Source organism: Schistocerca cancellata, chromosome 8 (assembly GCF_023864275.1).
Source record: "Schistocerca cancellata isolate TAMUIC-IGC-003103 chromosome 8, iqSchCanc2.1, whole genome shotgun sequence".
Classification (NCBI taxonomy): Eukaryota; Metazoa; Arthropoda; class Insecta; order Orthoptera; family Acrididae; genus Schistocerca; species Schistocerca cancellata.
In genome coordinates, this window is record NC_064633.1 from 409567197 (window position 1) to 409582652 (window position 15456).

The window sequence follows — 15456 nt, forward strand, 5'->3', positions numbered from 1 at the left end:
GACACTGATGGCATAGCTCGATTCCCATTAATTTCCTTTTTTTCCATATGATAAGAGCGACTGGAAAGGGTTTCTTCATTCTTGTCTGGCCACAAGGGAAGTTCTCTGCAACATCGAGACTTTACTGACTTCACGACGATACACTTGCATCAGGTTGCGTGTTGCAGAATATTATCACCACTTTGAAGAATCTTAGTAGTTATACTAGAAGGAACAGAGAAACCAGAGTATAACCCCTACCATTGTTTTTGGTTCACTTTTAATTCTGTTTTAATCAGATACTTAAGCAAGATTCGAGACAATTGACGATTTCATCTACCTTGGAACCATGACTTGCAAAAGACAGCACTAGCACTAAGGAAACAGGAAGAAGAACACGAGACAGCGTTAAGGCAAAGAGATATTATTAGTAGACATACAGCTCTTAAGAATGCTAGTACTTCCAGTAACTACACTGTTCCTGTTTGAAACTGGTTCCATGGGAAGAGTATTTACTGCACTTACCACACCATTGACCTATCTCAGGTGGCCTAGTTGCACATGGCCGAGTTGTGATTGTAAGGTATCAGACACATAACACACGTTACATTGAATTCCTGTAACAATTCTGGTTAAATCGATATGTCACATGGCACAGTTACGTGAAAACTTACGAATTTCAGTGATATGCAAATCGAATAAAAAAGCCAACATTTCGTGAACATAAACCACTAACACCCACACTTGCAATTGCACGGAATAATTTCCCAAAAACTGAGTTACGAGATGCAGTTCTGAGCAAATGAGAGTTTTACGATGGCAATGCCCGTCCCATGTTCTGCCGAAACGTTCACAGTGCGACATCCAGTGGACACAATGCGATGCTGCAGCCACTGCACAGACCGCCGGCAAAAGCCGCCCTTGTCCCTGCTTTTAACCATGTTAACGAAGTTAAACTTCGCCCTACGAAAGAAACCATGCATGTGATAGGCTACAGAAACTTTAGCGGGTGGAGTTATAACAAGTACGAATGCTCTGATTGGCCAGAAAGAAAACACATGGCCACCTGCTTTGATATAGGCAAATTCAGAGAGAAAAATTCGCTGCAGCAAATCGTCTAGTGTTTGAGCAAGGCGACTCGCTCCGCGATGAGATGATTGCGAAACTAATTATGTGAACACTTGTTCCGAGGCTCGTCTTAACTCGTAAGGAGTCTCCTAGTATGGAGAGTTGCATCGAGCACTGACGGTTCACACTTGCGAGCGATTTGATGGCAATGACATACGTGCTATTTCAATAGCATTTACCATGCCAGTTAACGTAGCTAGGGAGCAACTGGGAGTCTTCTCCGAAGACGTAGGAAACGTATCCGACCGGTGTTTAACAGTCGAGAGAGATTTAGAATAGATTCTCAGATTCTCAGCTCGCGTTGAGAACAGCCACTGCCACCGCTGAGGAAAGGTAAACACGCGTGCTCATGCTACGCCAGCAAGTGATATTTGATTGACACTCAGATCTACAATCATCTCCTCTGTCCTATTTTTTCGTCCTTTCAACCATGACCTGTAGTTAAACATATTCACGATTGTCGGGCTTAATTGAAGCAGAAACGCGAGATATCTGATCTAATGAAAAGGACTGACCAGCCACTGCAGAGTGCTTTATACTCTGAACTTATTAAACTACTTTAATTGTGCAATTATATTTGCAGTGATATTTATTTCCTCTATATAGACTCCATTTTGGGTATTTTCATTGTGCATTTTTACCTTAATTAATATGTCTGGCCCCAATTGCATCTAATTTGATTGCATTTTTATCGACTCCCAGACATGGCCATCAACCATCTTACAATTAAAGACAGAATAGCTAGGAATTTCGCTTCACAGTAGTGAACACACAATATCAATATTTTACCAGCCTGTATGTATTACAATTATGATTTATATGACATAGAGTGTTACTTAGAGTAAAAAATAAACCTTAATAACGAAAATCTAGGATTTTAAATTTTGCTAGCATATAGTTACGCCTGTACCCGTACACTAATTTCTGTTAGCGGTAACGTTTCCTTTACAAGAAGTGTACTGGAACCGACACTGAAATCATTGTCTGACTGCGTCACTGTCCGTACTGCTGCACTCTTCTGAACTCTGCATGGTGAGCTGGTGTCTTCCTACCTTCCAGGCTGTAGGTTCGACACAAATTCCTAAAACACTCACAGAGCAAAGCGTCCTTGCGCAATTGTGGTAAGAAGATAGATCAGAACCAGTCTCACACATGTTAGACGATTGAGAAAGAGGCATCCTCTTCTTCCTCAGCTGGTCGCGTCCACAAAATATTTTACACCGTTCCACAACTATGTTCTCTCTGTAGCCTGCCTATACGCGAAAACAAGCATACAGATAGCTAAGGATGAGGTAAATATCATACTACTCACGTGCAGAAACTTGTATTTTTATTTGGCATCACACCCACTGCTAGTGTCCGTAAATGTTCAGACAATGGCGGTGACATTCCCCCCACGACACATAATTCTCCAAATCATTATTAATCGGAAATATCAAGAGAGCTAACACCCATGTGTGAGTTTTAACTGATTAGCGCATTTGTACTCTAATGAATAACACCAACACTAACATGCAAAACGGTGTCTGAGCATCCACCTCCTCTCTTATTCGTAAACCTACTTCACACTCTGAACAACAGTTCGTACATCATCGTTTACGTTCTGGGATGATCGTTTCCTCTTAAGAACGTCAGTCGTTTACATTAATGGTGTAGCATTAAATAAATGGTTTTCCCGAGGTCCATGCTGCTGCTGCTGTTGTTGTTGTTGTTTTCGTTGTGCTCTTCAGTCCAAAGACTGTTTTGATGCAGCTCTCCACGCTGCTCTATCCTCTGTAAGCCTCTTCATCTCCGAGTAACTACTGCAACCTACTTTCTTCTGAATCTGCTTACTGTATTCATCTTTCGGTCTCCACACACTTCCCTCCTGTACTACATTAGTGATCTCTTTGTTTCTCAGAATGTGTCCTACCAACCAATACCTTCTTCTAGTCAGGTTGCGCCACAAATTTCTTTTCTCCCCAGTTCTATTTAGTAGCTCCTCATTAATTACGTGATATACCCGTCTAATCTTCAGCTTTCTTCTGTAGCACTACACTTCAAGAGCTCCTATTCTCTTCTTGTCTCAAGTGTTTATCGTCCACGTATCACTTCCATACATGGCTATACTTCACACAAACACTTCCAGAAAAGATTGCTAACGCTTAAATCTATATTCGATGTCAACAAATTCCTCTTCTTCAGTAACGGTTTCTTGCCATTGCTAGTCTATATTTCATATCCTCTCCACTTTGGCCATCATCAGTTATTTCACATATTTTGCTACCCAAATAAAAATTTCTTAATCTGTTTTCCTCACCGTCACTTGACACAATCTGACTACATTCCATTATCGTCGGTTTGCTTTTGTTGACGCTCATCTTTCATCATCCTTTCAAGACAATGTCCATTCCGTTCAAGTGCTCTTCCAAGTCCTTTGGTGTCTCTGAAAAAATTACAATGCCATCGGCAAACTTAAAGTTTGTATTTCTTGTCCCTGAACTTTAATTCCTATTCCATATCATTCTTTGGTTCATATATATGATATTCTGAATAGCCAGGCTATTGGGAAGCTTCTTATTTTGTTGAAAATTGAAATGAAAACAAGTAAATTCCAAAACATGTTCTTTTCAACAAAGGATATGTAAAGCATAAGGTTATGCCTTAGTATGCCAGAATTAATATTAAAAATACCTCAAAACTTGTTTAAACTGTGAAATCCAAATTAGAGGTTATATGGATGAAGTTACAAATTAGAAAGTTTTATAAAAATATTTAACTTTTATTTGATGACGTTAACAGTATTGAAGTTTTATAAAAGGAAAGCTTCCAAAGGAGCAGTTTTTAGAGACGAAAAATTTTATGTGGAATTCTGTTAGTAAAATGTCAAATTTAACTCAGCCTATACATAGTAAAAAATTGGAAGATTACGAGTAGAGTTCTTTTAACCAGTTAATACCGAGCTTAAGAGTACAGTGACCTTTTGCAGAAAGAGTTGAAAATCTCACAGATACACGTAACATGAAGTAAGTAACAGCAGATACTAAGATTGCCGTAGGTTCGTCAGGAATGAAGAAGAGTCAGGGCATTGCTACTGCTGTTATTACTGCAAAAATTTATAAAGTGAATTAAATACGCTATTACATGGTAGTAATGGGACCAAACTTTTAAACTCTATTAATGTAAAATTGTAGGGTAGTAAAGCTACTGCTACAAAAGTCGATAAAAGTAATGCTATAGTCATTATTAACGTTCAAAATTACATTAATAAAACTGAGAAATTTTTCAAGGATAATAATATTGTACAAATTGTTAAGGATCCCACTGAGACTCTTAATCTGGCCATCAGAAGCAAAATCGATAAATGTAATTTCATGTTAACTGAAAAAGACAAACGATATGTGAAGATGATGAATAGGAGTATACCAAAGTTACACTCACAGGTTAAGACATATAAGCCTAATAAACCGATAAGGTCTAATGTTGATAACAGATCATCGCCACATTACGAGCTAAATAACTTGTTAAACAAGAATTTAAAAGAGGTGTTTGTTTTTGAAAACCCCACAAATGTAAAAAATAATCAGGAACTTACACATTTTTGAAGGACATTCAGATACCCAATGAATCGGTGTTAGCATCCTTTGTTATAACGAACCTCTATACGAACACACCAATTGGGGAGCGTCTTAAAATAATAAAGAATAATTTGCGAAGTCATCGTAAGTTAAGTCATTGAGAAATCGTTGAGCTGATTGAGCTGCCTGAGTTATCACTGTCTTACACGTATTTCCAACTTAATAACAAATTTTGTTAGCAAAATGGACTGCCCATGGCAACAGCCTGGTTGGAACCATGGCAGACAATTTTATCAACTATTTAGAAAATAACTGTTTTCGTCAGAATAGTGAACTCAAAGAAAAAAGAACATATATTTTAAACGTTACGCAGATGAATTTATCGTCCGGATAATGGGTTGTGAAGTAGATGTTCAGAAGTATATAATAAGTTTGAATAGAACATAAGAAAATACAGTTTGCACTAGAAATGGAAGTAGATAATGCCATAAATTATTTGGATATTACCATTAAGAAACAGAAAGCCAATCATGCTTTCAATATATTTCGAATACCGACGAATACTGATAGAATTATTCTTCATGTCATCCATTGCCTTATAAGACGGCTTATTTTAACACAATGTTATACAGAATGTTAAGGTTACCGTTCTATACCAAAAGTGTAGAACGGGTATTGGAAACATTAAACATATTGCTGTAGCTAATGACTATTCTCAAGGCCTAGTCGAAGATCTTTATGAAAAACTAAAAAGGAAGTTTAGTAAAAATAACAAGCATAGTGTTACTTCAGGTCAAGACAAAAAGCTAAATTAAAATGCATTCCCATGAAATATAGACTGGAAGTCAAATGTTATTCCTGCATTTAAAATTTCCAACAGCTAAAGACTAACTTAAGGCACAATACGGAGATGAATGACGACAAATATAACAGAATGGATGTTTAAAAGTTACATTGTGGTGAGTGCAGTGGTTTTTAGATAGTGCCGTGACATAACAGTGTTGCATAATTACGCAAAGGGAAAAATATTTGATATTTTAGAAAATCTACAGATTTATAGTTATAAGAAAAGATCTCTGAGTAATTTATTGAATGACCAGTTAGAATCTAATGAAAATTTTTTTACCATTTTGTTGGTCTTTTGTGATTTGTTTTTACGAAATTTCTCTTGTGAAGATGATGTGATTCTATAATTTCAGGGAAGTTAAGGTCTCCTTGGTTCGTTCGATATTGATCCCCTTACGCTCATTCATTAGAACTCTGGAAAGTCCACACTGGAAAGGCATCGTTTTCCCTGTTGGTTTGGCGATATTCATCGTAACACATTAGCGTTGAACGTTATTTTCTGCACTTACGCCACATATCACGTAGACATTGCGCAACACACTTTTAGGTTGTGACTTTTCTGCTCACAGCTTGTTTTTGTTACTCAATAAATTACAAAGAGTATAGAAATATTAAACATTATACCATGACAAGTTTGTCCTATCAGTTCCTATTTCACATCTTGACCACGAACACTATGCTTGGACCTAAACCTCGAGCTACAAGTTGATAGCTTAATGTAGTGTGAATCGTGTGTAGCAGCTACACGGTCTTGTTGGTGTAGCTGTCATGACTATGTCGTATACCAAATTTATTTTTATTGTATTATGAAATGATAATTAAATTGACACCCTAGCTGCAAACAGGCGTTGATGCACTTCATTGGGGACATGTTGAAAATGTGTGCCCCGACCGGGACTCGAACCCGGGATCTCCTGCTTACATGGCAGACGCTCTATCCATCTGAGCCACCACGGGCACAGAGGATAGTGCGTCTGCACGGACTTATCCCTTGCACGATTCCCGTGGGATGCACATTCCCAACATGTCCACACCACTACATTCGTAGTGCGCCTAATAGATGTTTGCCCATCATACTCATTACTCGTGGCACATTAATCTACCAAGTCCCGTACGAGTTCAGGCATAGCGTGTGCGTTCGCACAAGAAGGTCAATGGCCGGGAAGCCATATTTTAACTATATATATGACGGTAGTATCTGTTCCCGAAAGAACAGTTACCGTGGATGACCATGCAGCTTTTGCTAGAAATTGTATTACATAACAAGTCGCAGGATCACATTATTTACTCCAGTGATCTTGTCGTTCGTGTCTTTCACATCAAGACCTCGAGCAACATGCTAGTACCTGAACATCGAGCTACATGTTGATAGCGTAAATACTGTGACTGTATAAAGCCAGTTAAGCGATTTCATTATACTGCTTCTGTACTTATAATGACGTGTTTATGGTAGTTGTAAGTGGAACATTTGATGTTCCCTTTGTAATTCCTTCATGGTTACTTAACTACACCGAGGTACCGAACAAAAGTGTATGGTTTTTGAGTCTTTATGTAGCATGCATTTTATGACATGTATGTTTTTATCGTATTTGTTTTTGCAATACGAACATGCTAAATGACTAACTTCACTACTTGTGTATTAAACGATACATTGAATGTGCAGTGCTTCCTGTTATGTTTTGATGTAGTTTTAAAATGTGGTTTTAAGCTTTATACCACATTAATTTATAAGTATTATAACAAAATAAGTATAACGTACTCTGATTTCGATAATTTATTTATTGTATGCCTGCAGTGTAACATTCTTCTATCGTTGATTTGTCTTTGTAATTTATATGACACGACGTGTTTTTGGGCTTAACTCCTACCACAGTTACACCCGGTGACCGATTGTAACGTCTTTGATATTTACTTGAGACTCTCAGTTTTCATTCTGCTGATGTACAGACGTGAGCTTATGTAATCAGTGCAGTATGTACGTTGTTTTATGTAATAGTTATTTTATGCTTGACTTGCTGATATACTGTTGTTCTCATATTCATGTAATATAGTTCTGTGATACGATACGATATAAGATGTACCTGGTCAAGGTTCAGTGGAATGTACTGCAGAAGGTGTGTTGTATTTATGTATAGACCATGTTTATATTAAATTGTACTACACCGCTTCCGTGGTGAGAGGTAATGCCGGAAATCTGGTAGTCACCACACACTCTGACCACTGTGGGTCTCAAAATTTTGAATTCCCTAACGATTTGCTAAATGGGATATCCCATGCATATTGCTGCAACTACCATTCCGCGTTCAAGGTCTGTTTGCAGTCACAGTCATGTTGGAAACCTTTTCACATGAATCACCTGAGTACAAATGACAACTCTGCCAAAGCACTGCCCTTTTATACCTTGTGTACGCGATTCTGCCGCCATCCTATCACTTTTTTCACCTTAGTGCAGAGGCTAAAAACTATAGATGGAGACAAAGATTGGAATGTATCCCACGAATAATCGACGACATATGTTGTCTCAGGTGAAGAGGTTGACACGGAGAGGAAGCCGAATCAAACCTGTCAGACGACTGATTACTAAAAATAAAAGAATAACCTATGGTCTCGACTACACCCCTTTCAGTCTGTTTATTATCGATGTACTTGACGCCTTCCATGATCTGAAAAGATTCAAATTCTTGACTCGTCGGACCACGCTACATACCTCCACTTAGTTATTGCCCAGTTTCTGTGTTGTTTGACCCAGTAATGTGTACAATCTTGTGCTGCTTTGAGTAAAAGGAACTCGACCCGAAGTTTGCATTGAACGCATTCGTTTTCTAATATTTGCAAGGAACTGACGTGCATTGAAGGACAACAGCAGTTGCTGGCGTGGCACTGCGTCTCGTCACTACTTTTACCTTTGCAGTTTCCTTTCAGTCCATATTCCAGGCTTAGCAGCATGTTAATTCCGTTTGGCATGTGCTGTAATTATTCCTTGCTCTCAGTGAAGACTGCAGTGTTATTAGTGAATGTTGTCATTGATATTCTTTCCCTTTGACTTCTAATCCCTCCTTAGATTTCTAATCCCTCCGTCTCTGTCAAGGGGTGACACGCGTCTCCGAATCCTGTCGGTTAGGTGTTATGCCAATTGTTCTTACGCTGTGTTACGTGGGTGCATGGGGCGCACAGTCCTTGTAGGCACGTTGGTCAGACTGCATGGATACGTATAGGGTGCCTAAGGGATGCTGTGTTCTCGGATTGCTATACAACAGTTCAGGCAAATAACATTAGTAGTTTTATTTCTATAAAGCAAATTGACAATACTTAACTTGTATTTACAAAGGTGTCGCAAACGATAGGCGACATACAATAAAAGTCCGAGTTCTTGCTATACACAATGTTCCTGCAAGTTGACACGCGTCACTGATAACTGACCTGCGAGTGCCGGTCTACAACTGTGCCTATACCGTACACTAATGGCCGGCCAGAGTGGCCGAGTGGTTCTTGGCGCTACAGTCCGGAACCGCGCGACCGCTACGATCGCAGGTTCGAATCCTGCCTCGGGCATGGCTGTGTGTGATGTTCTTAGGTTGGTTAGGTTTAAGTAGTTCTAAGTTCAAGGGGACTGATGATCAAAGCAGTTAAGTCCCATAGTGCTCAGAGCCATTTGAACCATTTTTTGTTCACTAATGTCCGCATACTGAGCCGATCTGAGCGGCCGAGGCTGGCAGGAGCGGCGCTTATATTCACCGCCTGCAGATGTCGCTCGTGGCGCAGCGCAGTCCTTGTCACCGGGCTATTGGCTGACGTTTCCTCACCAACATCTCTGATCTTGCGTTCTTCCCCTTCGTTCCGGCGCTTGTGGTTTTGCCAGAACAGACTTTACAATGGTCAGTGTTACTTGCGAAAACCACATACAACAAAATCGCAGCATTTTTATGTGGTGCACTGTGAGTTAAAAGTATGTCAAAACGAATTCAAAATAACTTTTTGATTAAGATATGTAATATTTCAACCACCAAGACCTGCTAAGAAATACTAATTTACTTTCAATCGGCTTCATTCTTCAGATCATCACGAGAGTACCTGCACACGAAGTGTTAGAACTATCCTGTGAAAATAATAAGACAATAAAAACGACGCTCAAGGAAAGAAATTATCCGAATGGAACGGCATAAGTAGATGTGACGTAGAAGTACCAACAAATAAGCGAAAAGAAGTGGCATTCCTGATCATAACTCTTGGATTTTGGGCCTCGTCGGGGGGCGACAGTTGGGGCTTGTTCCAGCACATCTTCGCTTGTCACCGAGGCTCAGTTCGAAGTGGGACTCATCACTGAAGACAGTTCTACTAAGTCAATAGCATTCTAGGTCGAAAACGTGCCTGGAGACACCCTGGACAGTGGTGGGTTACGTACGGGCAGAGAACGAGGATTGGTGATTGGAGTGCCACTTCATTTCGTAGCAGGACCCCTTTGATTGTCGTCCAAATCACCCTTACAGCACGGTAGTACGTCGACGATATTCCACGCCCCGTTTTCTTGCCCTTCGTGGAAAGCCATTTTGGCCTTACATTTCAACAAGATAATGCCCGCCAGCACACGACGAGAATTTTTACTGTTTGTCTTCGTGTTTTCCAATCCTTACCTTGGCTAGCTAGGTCGCCCAGCTCTCCCAGACTGAGGACATTTGTAGCATTATTGTCAGGGTCCTCCAACCAGCTCGGCAATTTGACGGCCTTATGCCCCAGTACGACATAATTTGGCAAGATACCCCTCAGGAGGACATCTAACAACTCTGTCCATCATAGTCAGGCCGAATAACTGGTTGAATAAGGGCTAGAGGTGGGCCAACGCCTTATCAACTTGCTCAGTCTGTAAAGCTCTTTCCCTTGAATGAATCATCCAAATTATCTGTAATTGTACTGATTGATTAGCCGGTACATGTACGCCACATTTAACTATTTCCGTCCCATTCATATAGTTTTTTCGTATTTAAATTGGAAGGAATACATAGAAAATGTTGTGGGAAAGGCTAACCAAAGACCTACTAAGGAGACTGCCTACACTACGCTTGTCCGTCCTCTTTTAGAAGACTGTTGGGTGGTGTGGGATCTTTACCAAATAGGACTGACTGCGTACATCGAAAAAGTTCAAAGAAAGGCAGCAGGTTTTGTATTATCGCGAAATGTGGGAGAGAGTATCACAGAAATGATACAGGATTTGAGATGGACATCATTAAAAGATAGGCGTTTTTCGTTGCAACAGAATCTTCTCACGAAATTCCAATCACCAACTTTCTCTTCCGAATGCGAAAATATTTTGTTGACACCGACTTTTTATAACTTTAGGAAAAAAAATTTTTTTTACTACGAAAATTTTTCAACAGGATATTTTTCTGACCTAGTTAGGCGTGTGGTCGCCCTTCAATCATGGTATTTTACCATCCTGGCAGGGTCGCCATTCTCTAACATTCTGCGTGGTGTATGTCTGTTCTAAGTCGTGTCTCCCTACCTCTTTCGTGCAACGACGCTCTGAGCATGTTTTTTAGCGAATTGGCTATTTTGAACCTGGGACCTGTTGCTGATAAGGAGACGCCAGACCACACATGACATGTAGAGTTCAGAAGAGTTCAGTGTGACTAGCGATGATGTACCCAAATACTTAATGATTTCAGCGTCAGCTCCACTGCACTCCCTGTAAAAGACTCTTAATACTAACTAAATTTAGTGGTAGGGGTTCAAGGCTTTCCTATTTTTAGTTAGCTGGTAAAATAACGTCGAAAAAGCAGTTAAGTTTACCATTGGAAATTTTATTCTACTCACAAAACATTGTTTATAAATTGCACTATTGATAAAAGGAAATATTTTAATACAGGATGATAAAAACCAACTGCGTACAACAAAAATGTGAACGAATATTCCCTGAGTGGGTTTCCAAGTTCTACAATGGATCAAAGGATGACCTATGCCATATCACATCCATAATCCAGGTTTAAATTAAGTTTCACAAAAGAGAAAACTATCAAAATGGTCTACAGTGACCCTCAATTATCTTTAATTACTTATCTAACTTGTCGTAAATTACAGTGTCTGATCGCGTTTCAGATTTTAACTTATGTAGCAAATGTGAATACCATGAGCTTCAATTGACGATCGACACTAGTATTACGTAAAAAGAGGATGTAACAGATGACACTTCTGCAGTTCTGAGTGAAGCCTTATGCGCTCAAAAATGCGGCATCGCGTGCGTTCATTACCTTGTCGGTGTTCGTCAGGGGGCGGTGGCCGGCGCGATTCCATACAGCTCGCCGTCTCAGAAGCGACACTCTCCTAATTTCTCCTTACTACAATTTACCGAAGTTCGTTTAAAAAAAAAAAACTATCTGGCTGTGTTTTCATCTGACCAATCAGGGTCTCAATTTTAACCTTAAGCTCCGCCTACATAAATTCTGTCTATCCAATGAGAAACGTTATACTTTTCGTGGTGGGGCAATGTTTTTAAAGTTTGCAACGTAACAGAGACGCGAAAAAGTCTCACGCCAAAACTTGCGGCTGCTGTGGCCCTTTTAGTGTTATCGTAAGATCTATACTGTTCTTCTAGAGGGCTCTAGCTTTTAAAATGGGCTGGGGGTGGTCCTGGTGGTTAGCTGGCGACGTGGGTGTCTGTCCCTTATCGTAGGGCCTTCTAGCTTAACACGGTTCTGCTCTCGGCTTCTGTTCTCGTTTCTCTCATCGTAACTGCGTCTGTCTCACAGTGGGATGATATGACATGCATTTAGGCATTCTTGTGTTTGTCTGTGGTATTCCATGTGCTCACTCGTTACTCGTATTACTTTGGTTAATTTAATGTCACGATTTATTCGGAGCTATGTGACATACTACTGGATTTGCTTATAATGTCAGGGTTTTCATGGAAGGTGTTGGGTTTGCCTGACACCTTTCATAACCCCACCCTTCGAACTTAATTTTTACACTGAAGTTAGGCAATGATTGAATCATTGTCAAAGTCGGTCAAAAATTATTCCTTTATCTAAATTTTGTTGCCTACTGCTCAGCTATGTTATTTTGGTTCTATGCTAGTTTCTATTACTAATTTATATTTTTATATTCTTCCACATTATTCTCAAAAATATGTTTATATTGACAAGAAAGAATATTTTTATGCTATTATTATTATTATTTATTTTTAATTATTTTCTTTCTTTACTTAAGTGTGAAGTTTGTTTTTTAAGAGGTCTGTTATCGAAAGTGAGGAGTCTTTCACATCGATTTTCTTAGAAATATTTTTTTTATAAATGTAGTAATTAAGTAAAATCTATTCCTAACACATTTTCTAAATATCATGTACAAGTAAATTTTTTTTTCTAGACACTCATTTCAACATTGTTACACTAAGAAATAAGAATTATTTCCAAGAAGTGCTTTGACAAATAAATATACATACACAAGTATTGAGATATTATCCTAACAAATGGTACAAATGTTAAAGAAAAGGGAAAACATCCAACAAGATAATTTTTTATTCTTTGTTTTTATAAGGAGGAAATAAGTAAAACATAGTTATTCTTTTATTTTTATGAGGAGAAAATAAGTGGCATATAGTTTTAGTGTTTATTATGCCTTACTTTTGTTTTTTATATACTGTCCATTTCAGAACTAATGGCTTATTTTTATCGATAGTCTATTTTTTACTTAAGTCCATAGTCAATGACTGTTATTTTGTAGTTTATTAGCTGTCTGGTGTGCTTAACTTATTTAGTTTTTCACATATTTCTTTTGCACAATTCCTACATCACATAATTTGATTTCACACATTCACACAATCCTATGAATGTTTAAGCATGAGGTTGGCGAATGTTTTTGCACAAAGGTGATGGACTTGAGTGAGATGGATGTGGGCAAGTATTTGATGTACAGCTTCGTTCGTCATTTCTTGTTGGCTTTGCAAGTGTGTGTTGCTGTTGTGGAGGTCCCATAATGGAATGGAGCTGTGAGTGCAGAATCTCGTGGTTTACTGGCTTTCTATGCGTGAAAGTCATCGTTATGTGTCACTAAAAGCGGTCGTTTTTCGTTGTAATACTTTGGAGACGACTAGTTTACAATAGGATAGGGATTTGGGAAGGTATGTCGTCTATTCTTCACCCATCTTCTTTCTTGGTCTCAATCTCGCAAATCTTCAACTTCTGTTCTTCCTGCTTTTTCTCTGCTTCTTACTTGCTTCTTGGTTCTTCTCTGGGCAGTAGAGGAAATATTTATTGATAACTAGTTGCTTTGAAGTCCCCTCTTAGTAACATTGTTTGGGCATGTCATTTTTACTTTGTGGAAGTTTTCTTCAGTTTCATGCATCAGCGTGCTGTTTAATAGCAGTATTGTGACTTTTACACATATTTTTTTTGCAGTCGCGGGTTGCCCAAGCGGTCTTCTCGTCGGGCCGTATTTTCCTCGCTCCACTGAGTCGGGGCATTCCAAGACCCTCTTGGCCTTCCGTGTTCTGCCACTCTGTGGTTCCGTGTTCTGTCCCAGCAGGGTTCTGCCACCCTGTAGTTCAGCAGATTTACTGCTCACTTCGGCTACAAGAGCCCTCTGTTGGTCTCACTGTCCTTTCCCTTCTCTCGACGCTTCTGCTTTGTAGGAATCGTGTCTTGCTAATTACGTCCTTTTCTTTCTTGATACTTCTCTCGTTGCAACTTGTGGGTTGTTGCATCTGGTCTTTGCTGTAGTTTTTACAATGGTTCTTACAAAAAGTTTTACTTATAATCATCTAACATATGTCTAGTACCTACATTGTTTTATGCCTCCTTAAAAAGCTTTAAAAATTTCGGCGCCCTTTCTATGTTACAATTCTAAGATATTTTGAGTCTTAAATTCTACAAGCATCCTCAAATTCGTTTTTTTATTCTTGTGTAGTGTTATGGTGTATAGCATTATATTATTTCATGCTGTTAGACTATCTATGCTTTATCCGTTCCCTTATGGTACTATTGGTGTTATTTTTGTTTTTATTGAAACTACTTTCTTTTCCCCATCTTCCTCTCTCTTCATTCTTCTTTCTCCTGACGATCTTATCTGCAACGTAATCTTGAAATATTGTGCTGATTATTTACCAGTAATAAAATTAATCTTCAAACTTTTTGATATGGCTCACATGGTGAAGTCCTAAGGTTTTACCTGTTTTTGGGTTCATTAGTTCCACAGCATTATCATGAGCAATTTGGCTAATTATGACAGCTCCTTTGTATGCAGCGTAAAACTTATGTATTTTGTGTTTCTGTTTGCTGGAGAGATTTACAATTACTTTCTGGCCTACTGATAATGTTCTTTTAATTGCTGTTCTATCTCCTCTTTCTTTTCTTTTAATGGCTGCCTTTCTGATGTTGGAGAGTGCTGTTGCTATGACTTGTTTGTGCTGTCTACATGGTACAATAGGAAATCTATCATTATCTCTAGTTATGTTTGGGGGTTCAATATTTTTAAGTACTGTAGCTGGAGGTAGTTGTGTAGTGCTATGTGGCATTTCATTTATTACTTCTTGAAAATCTTTAAGGTATATATCCCAAGTGTTGTGTCTTTTGCCTGCATATAATCGGCATAAAGTGCCTATGTCCTTCATAGATCGTTCTGCTGGATTTACGCTAGGTTTGTACTTAGATATGTAGATAGGTTTTATTTTGTGTTGTTTTAACGTGTTCTGTCATTGCACTGATTTGTATTGTGGACCATTATCCGAAATTATTCGTTCCACTCGACCTACTTGTCTGAGAAAATCTTGTCTAAATGCTTTACTTATAGTAAGACCTGTTGCCCGTTTTAATGGTGTCAAGGTAACATATTTAGAAGTAAGTTCCAAAACGACAAATATGAAAATATATCCATTTTTTGTGCGTGGGAGGGGCCCCATCAAATCTGTTGCAGCTATTTGTTTTAATTTTTTAGGGATTATTGGAAACATAGGTGGTTTGGT

At 38.8% G+C, this 15456-nt stretch overlaps 1 non-coding gene across 1 annotated transcript; it reads right to left on the minus strand.

Moving 5' to 3' along the window:
* Positions 1-6393: 6393 nt before the first annotated feature.
* Positions 6394-6468, minus strand: Trnat-ugu (transfer RNA threonine (anticodon UGU)). Its single transcript has one exon. It is a non-coding gene; the product is annotated as a tRNA-Thr (tRNA).
* Between the last annotated feature and the right edge of the window lie 8988 nt (positions 6469-15456).